The sequence below is a fragment of the Macaca mulatta genome, chromosome 5 (assembly GCF_049350105.2).
Source record: "Macaca mulatta isolate MMU2019108-1 chromosome 5, T2T-MMU8v2.0, whole genome shotgun sequence".
Taxonomy (NCBI): Eukaryota; Metazoa; Chordata; class Mammalia; order Primates; family Cercopithecidae; genus Macaca; species Macaca mulatta.
This window is the reverse complement of record NC_133410.1, coordinates 126,618,139-126,625,620: the sequence shown is the minus strand read 5'-3', so window position 1 is coordinate 126,625,620 and position 7,482 is coordinate 126,618,139. Positions and strand designations below refer to the sequence as shown.

At 39.7% G+C, this 7,482-nt stretch overlaps 1 long non-coding RNA gene across 1 annotated transcript in view; it reads left to right on the top strand.

Annotated features, from left to right (window-relative positions):
- The first annotated feature begins 323 nt into the window (after positions 1 to 323).
- LOC144340995 (uncharacterized) overlaps positions 324 to 7,482 on the top strand; it is a 344,172-nt gene continuing 337,013 nt past the window's right edge. Inside the window, exons 1-2 of the long non-coding RNA XR_013417548.1 lie at positions 324 to 1,041; positions 4,092 to 5,209. This is a non-coding gene — a long non-coding RNA (uncharacterized LOC144340995). The remainder of the gene's footprint in view (positions 1,042 to 4,091; positions 5,210 to 7,482) is intronic.

Here is a 7,482-nt window from a genome sequence, read left to right as displayed (position 1 = left end):
CATAGCACGAGAAGATATTCACATGAAGAGAAAGCAATTACAAAAGGAAGCTGAGGAAGCCTAATTTATTTTATGACAACCCACTCTTGTGAAAACTAACTCAGTCTCTTGAGACTTTGATTAATTCATTTATAAAAATTTTGCCCCCACAATCCACACACCTACCACCAGATTCCACTTCCCAACACTGCTGCATTGAGTAGCCAGGTCTCCAACATACAAACTTTTGGAAGACACCAACTACAGCACGTTCTTCCTAGTTTAAAGACAGAGCCTTCTCACTGTGTTCCCACATGATAAAAGAACAAAGTAGTTCTCTTGTGGGGAAAAGAAAGAGATCAGCCTGTTACTGTGTCTATATAGAAAGAAGTAGACATAAGAGACTCCATTTTGTTCTGTATTTGAGATGCTGTTAGTCTGTGACCCTACCCCCAACCTTGTCCTTGCAAGAGACATGTGCTGTGGTAACTCAAAGTTTAATGGATTTTGGGCGTGCAGGGTGTGACTTTGTTCCTAGATAAGCTAGGTATTGTCTAAGGTTTCTCCCCATGTGATAGACTGAAACTATGCTGCCAAAAGGTTTATGGAGATGTTTGCATATGCATCTCAAGGCACAGCATTGTCCTTTGAACTTATTCATGTCACAGAGGTTTTTGTTCATATGTCTTACTGCTGATTTCCTCTTTTTTTTGTTTAACCCTATTGTCCTGCCACTCCCCTGTCTTTAAGATGGTAAAGATAATTATCAATAAATACTAAGGGAACTCAGAGACCGGGGCCGGCGTGGGTCCTCTGTAAGCTGAGCGCCGGTCCCCTGGGCCCCCGCTTTTCTTTCTCTATACTTTGTCTCTGTGTCTTATTTCTTTTCTCAAGTCTCTCGTTCCACCTAATGAGAAACACCCACAGGTGTGGAGGGGCAGGCCACCCCTTCATCTGGTGCCCAACGTGGAAGCTTTTCTCTAAGGTGAAGGTACGCTGGAGCGTGGTCACTGAGGACAAGTCGACGAGAGACTCCCGAGTACGTCTACAGTCAGCCTTGCGGTAAGCTTGTGCGCTCGGAAGAACCTAGGGTAACAATGGGGCAAACTAAGAGTAAATATGCCTCTTATCGCAGCTTTATTAAAATTCTCTTAAAAAGAGGGGGAGTTAAAGTCTCTACCAAAAATCTAATTACACTATTTCAAACAATAGAGCAGTTTTGTCCATGGTTTCCGGAACAGGGAACTTTAGATCTAAAAGATTGGGAAAAAATTGGCAAAGAATTAAAACAAGCAAGCAGGGAAGGTAAAATCATTCCGCTCACAGTATGGAATGATTGGGTCATTATTAAAGTAGCTTTAGAACCATTGCAAACAGAAGAAGATAGCGTTCCAATTTCTGATGTCCCTAAAAGCTGTGCAGTAGATTGTGAAAAAGAGGCAGGGATAGAATCCCGGAAAGGAAAGGAAAGTTCACACTGTGAATGTGTATCAGAGCCGGCTATGGCTCGGTCAACGCAAAATGTTGACAATAATCAATTACAGGAGGTAGTATATCCTGAAACGTTAAAATTAGAAGAAAAAAATCCAGAATTAGCAGAGCCATCAGAGTCTAAACCACGATGGCCAACTCCTCTTCCAGCAGCTCAGATGCCTGTAACTTTACAACCTCAAATGCAGGTTAAACAAGTACAGACTCCAAAAGAAGATCAAATAGAAAAAGATAGAGTTTCTGTCATGGCAATGCCAATCCAAATACAGTGTCCACAATATCAGCCGGTGGAAAATAAGACCCAGCCGCCAGTAGCCTATCAATACTGGCCGCCAGCTGAACTACAGTATCAGCAGCCCCCAGAAAATCCGTGTGGACAGCCAGGAACATTTCCAGTGCCACAGGGCAGGTCGCCATATCCTCAGCCGCCCACCATGAGACTTAATCCTACAGCACCGCCTAGTACACAGGGTAGTGCGTTACATAAAATTATTGATGAGGCAAGAAAACAAGGAGATATTGAGGCGTGGCAATTCCCAGTAATATTAGAAGCAAGACCACCTGGAGAAGGGGCCCAAGAGGGAGAGCTTCCCGTAGCTGAAGCCAGATATAAGTCTTTTTCTATAAAAATGCTAAAAGAAATGAAAGAGGGAGTAAAACAGTATGGACCCAACTCTCCTTACATGAGAACATTATTAGATTCCATTGCTCATGGACATAGACTCATTCCTTATGATTGGGAGATTCTGGCAAAATCCTCACTCTCACCCTCTCAATTTTTACAATTTAAGACTTGGTGGATTGATGGGGCACAAGTACAGGTCCGAAAAAATAGGACTGCCAATCCTCCAATTGACATAGATGCAGATCAACTATTAGGAATAGGTCAAAATTGGAGCACTGTTGACCAACAAGTAATAATGCCAAATGAGGCCATTGAGCAAATCAGGGCTATCTGCCTTAGGGCCTGGGAGAAAATCCAAGACCCAGGAACCGCCTGCCCCTCCTTTAATACAATAAGACAAGGCTCTAAAGAGCCCTACCCTGATTTTGTAGCAAGACTTCAAGATGCTGCTCAAAAGTCAATTACCGATGAGAATGCCCGTAAGGTCATAGTGGAGTTGATGGCATATGAAAACGCCAATCCTGATTGTCAATCAGCCATTAAGCCATTAAAAGGAAAGGTTCCCGCAGGATCAGATGTAATCTCAGAGTACGTTAAGGCCTGCGATGGAATTGGAGGAGCTATGCATAAAGCTATGCTTATGGCTCAAGCAATCACAGGAGTTGCTTTAGGAGGACAGGTTAGAACATTTGGGGGAAGATGTTATAATTGTGGTCAAATTGGTCATCTAAAAAAGAATTGCCTAGTCTCAAATAAACAAAATGTAACTACTCAAGCTACTACAAGAACAGATAAAGAGCCACCTGGCCTATGTCCAAGATGTAAAAAGGGAAAACATTGGGGTGATCAATGTCGTTCTAAATTTGATAAAAATGGGCAACCACTGTCGGGAAACGAGAGGAGGGGCCAGCCTCAGGCCCCGCAACAAACTGGGGCATTCCAAATTCAGCCCTTTGTTCCTCAGGGTTTTCAGGAACAACAACCCCCACTGCCACAAGTGTCTCAGGGAATAAGCCAGTTATCACAATACAGCAATTATCCCCCGCCACAAGCGGCAGTGCAGCAGTAGATTTATGCACCATACAAGCAGTCTCTCTGCTTCCAGGGGAGCCTCCTCGAAAAATCCCCACAGGGGTATATGGCCCATTGCCTGAGGGGACTGTAGGACTAATCTTAGGAAGATCAAGTTTAAATCTAAAAGGAGTTCAAATTCATACTGGTGTGGTTAATTCAGACTTTAAAGGCGAAATTCAATTGGTTATTAGTTCCTCAATTCCTTGGAGTGCCAGTCCAGGAGACAGGATTGCTCAATTATTACTCCTACCTTATATTAAAGTTGGAAACAGTGAGATAAAAAGAACAGGAGGGTTCGGAAGCACTGATCAGACAGGAAAGGCTGCATATTGGGCAAGTCAGGTCTCTAAGAGCAGACCTGCGTGTAAGGCCATTATTCAAGGAAAATTATCATATGTTCATGTAACAGTTGATACTTATTCACATTTCATATGGGCAACATGCCAGACAGGAGAAAGTACTTCCCATGTTAAAAAACATTTATTATCTTGTTTTGCTGTAATGGGAGTTCCAGAAAAAATTAAAACTGACAATGGACCAGGTTATTGTAGTAAAGCTTTCCAAAAATTCTTAAATCAGTGGAATATTACACATACAACAGGAATTCCTTATAATTCCCAAGGACAGGCCATAGTTGAAAGAACTAATAGAACACTCAAAACTCAGTTAGTTAAACAAAAAAAAGGGGGAGACAGTAAGGAGTATACCACTCCTCAGATGCAGCTTAATCTAGCACTCTATACTTTAAATTTTTTAAACATTTATAGAAATCAGACTACTACTTCTGCAGAACAACATCTTACTGGTAAAAAGAACAGTCCACATGAAGGAAAACTGATTTGGTGGAAAGACAACAAAAATAAGACATGGGAAATAGGGAAGGTGATAACCTGGGGAAGAGGTTTTGCTTGTGTTTCACCAGGAGAAAATCAGCTTCCTGTTTGGATACCCACTAAACATTTGAAGTTCTACAATGAACCCATCGGAGATGCAAAGAAAAGCGCCTCCACGGAGACGGAAACACCGCAATCGAGCACCATTGACTAACGAACAAGCCTTCATCACCATGGCACATTTATATAGAGGAAAAGGGAGGGAGAACATTGCGGGAAGTCAGGGACCTTGAATGCAGGGACTGGCTGAAGCCACGGCAGAAAAACATAAAATGTGAAGATTTCATGGACATTTATTAGTTCTCCAAAATTAATACTTTTGTAATTTCTTATGTCTGTCTTTACTTTAATCTCTTAATTCTATCATCTTCTTTGTAAACTGAGGAGGATATATGTCACCTCAGGACCCTGTGATGATTGCCTTAAACTGCACAAATTGTTTATGGAGCATGTGTGTTTGAACAATATGAAATCTGGGCATCTTGGAGAAAGAACAGGATAACAGCAATGTTCAGGGAACAAGGGAGGCAACCTTGAACTGGCCGCCGGTGAGCCGGACGGAACAGAGCCATATTTCTTCTCTTTTCATTATGCAAATAGGAGAAATATCGCTGAATTCTTTTTCTCAGCAAGGAACACCCCTGAGAAAGAGAATGCGCTCTGAGGGTAGGCCTATAAACGACCCCCTTGGAGGCGTGCCGCCTTTTACGGTTGAAGCCGAAGGGATGAAATAAGCCCCGGCCTCCTGTAGCGCTCCCAGGCTTATTAGGACGAGGAAATTCCCACCTAATAAATTTTGGTCAGACAGGTTGTCTGCTCTCAAACCCTGTTTTCTGATAAGATGTTATCCATGACTATGCATGCCCAAAAATTTTAATTTTAACACCATCCTGTGATCTCATCCTGCCTCCACTTGCTTTGTGATATTCTATTACTTTGTGAAATATGTAATCTCAGTGTCATGATGACAATGGTGGTTTTGTTGAAAAGAAAAGGGGGAAATGTGGGGAAAAGAAAGAGATCAGCCTGTTACTGTGTCTATATAGAAAGAAGTAGACATAAGAGACTCCATTTTGTTCTGTATTTGAGATGCTGTTAGTCTGTGACCCTACCCCCAACCTTGTCCTTGCAAGAGACATGTGCTGTGGTAACTCAAAGTTTAATGGATTTTGGGCGTGCAGGGTGTGACTTTGTTCCTAGATAAGCTAGGTATTGTCTAAGGTTTCTCCCCATGTGATAGACTGAAACTATGCTGCCAAAAGGTTTATGGAGATGTTTGCATATGCATCTCAAGGCACAGCATTGTCCTTTGAACTTATTCATGTCACAGAGGTTTTTGTTCATATGTCTTACTGCTGATTTCCTCTTTTTTTTGTTTAACCCTATTGTCCTGCCACTCCCCTGTCTTTAAGATGGTAAAGATAATTATCAATAAATACTAAGGGAACTCAGAGACCGGGGCCGGCGTGGGTCCTCTGTAAGCTGAGCGCCGGTCCCCTGGGCCCCCGCTTTTCTTTCTCTATACTTTGTCTCTGTGTCTTATTTCTTTTCTCAAGTCTCTCGTTCCACCTAATGAGAAACACCCACAGGTGTGGAGGGGCAGGCCACCCCTTCATTCTCTGAGTTCCCTTTTATAAGGTCACTAGTCCTATTCATGGGACTTCATTCTCATGATCTAATCACCTCCCAAAGACCTCAACCTCCTAATATCATCATCACCTTAGAGGTTGAGATTTCAACATATGAATAAGGGGGTCAGGAGACAAAAATACAGGCCATAGTAAGAACAAACAAAAATGAGTTACATTTATACACATTATTATAATAATTTTAGCAAATGTATGTGCCCCAAAGAAAACTTTTACACAAAAAATTCAAAAGAAACTGGAACATTGATTTACCATTTTAATAGTTTTCCACTGTGAGATTTTTGTAGCTAATATATTTGTATTATCTTTGATATCAAAATCAATATGTGATTCCAGGGAATTGAAAATAATCAAAAGAGATTAATACTGGTTCCTTTAGGTAAAAGATTAAAAACATATGTGTATAACAATTGCCACCAAATCAGAATACTCATGATTAAAGGGCAAGTTTCCCTGGCTCCACAACTGACCCCAAATATACTCACATGCTCCTGATACCACCTGACAGAAGTGAAGTGCCTACCTGGGTTTTCATGAAGTTTAACTTCAATGTTTTTTGGGTTTGTTTAGTTTATTGCTTATCTTCCCTCCTCTCTTGCAATAGAGACTCTGACTTCACATATTGCATTCTCATTGGTTACAAATGACTGGAAACAATACCAAAACATCCTTGCATATTTCTTGTATGTTTACTTAAAACTAAATGTATTAAGGCTAATTTGGTACAGCCTTTATGCAGGCGGAGACGTCATGCCTTACTCAAGTGTCTTCCAACCAATGAAAAGATTTACAATCTTTTCGTTTTTTCAAAATGCTCTTTTTTCAAAATGCTCTTTCCTCAACATAAAAATTCTCTTGAAAAGTAGTTGTTTTTACCTTAAAGAAAAAATATATGCTTTTTAAAAAATTATATGCTTTATGATATATTTCTGACATCTATTTCTTGGATGAAAGAGATTGTCAGAAATATATCATAAAGCAGGTAATTTTAAAAGAAATAGATCCCAACCTATTCAGGACTTATGCCTTTTTGTAAAATGTGAAATTTGTATTTAGGTTCGCTCCAACTTTTGAATACTCTGCAATGATGTCCAACACTTTGTGCACTTTTCTGTATTAACTATGTTATGAATAATTCATTGAAAATTAAATCACAGATAGTGCTGTAGTACCCATTGTGATCATATTCCCTAACCTCTTAATTTTTTTCAAGCTAAAGTAATCACTTCATTAATAGTATCCATACATAGTTTCCACCCAAGCATTGATTTTTGTTTTAAAAAGTCTTTGTTTATTATCTGGTACTTAGTTCCTCTAATAGATCATCAAAAAATTCTTAAAGTATTTTGTTGTTGAAAATGAATTGAGAAAATGCCACAAACAGATATTATAGGAATATCTGAACATACTGCAACTGCTTAGCAAATCTTTCATACTGTAATTTACTCTAACACCGTCAAGTTCTCTGCATTGTTTTTTATGCATTTTAGCAATTGCTGGCAAAGAAATGCAGTTTAGTTTGTAATTATATTGCTTTCTGTATTCAACCAATTTAACATATTTAGAAGAAGTAGTATTTTCACAATTTTATTTATCTTTCTTCCCGCTTAAGAAATCTTTTAAAAAATATTCACAATTTTAGCATTACATTTGGTGAAATTTTCTTAGCTATTTAATTGAGCATTGCATAGACTGAAATTGAAAGAGAATATGTGGATGTTAATCTCTTCATTTTCCGTGTTCTGGGAGCCTAGTTCTAAATTTCTTAACA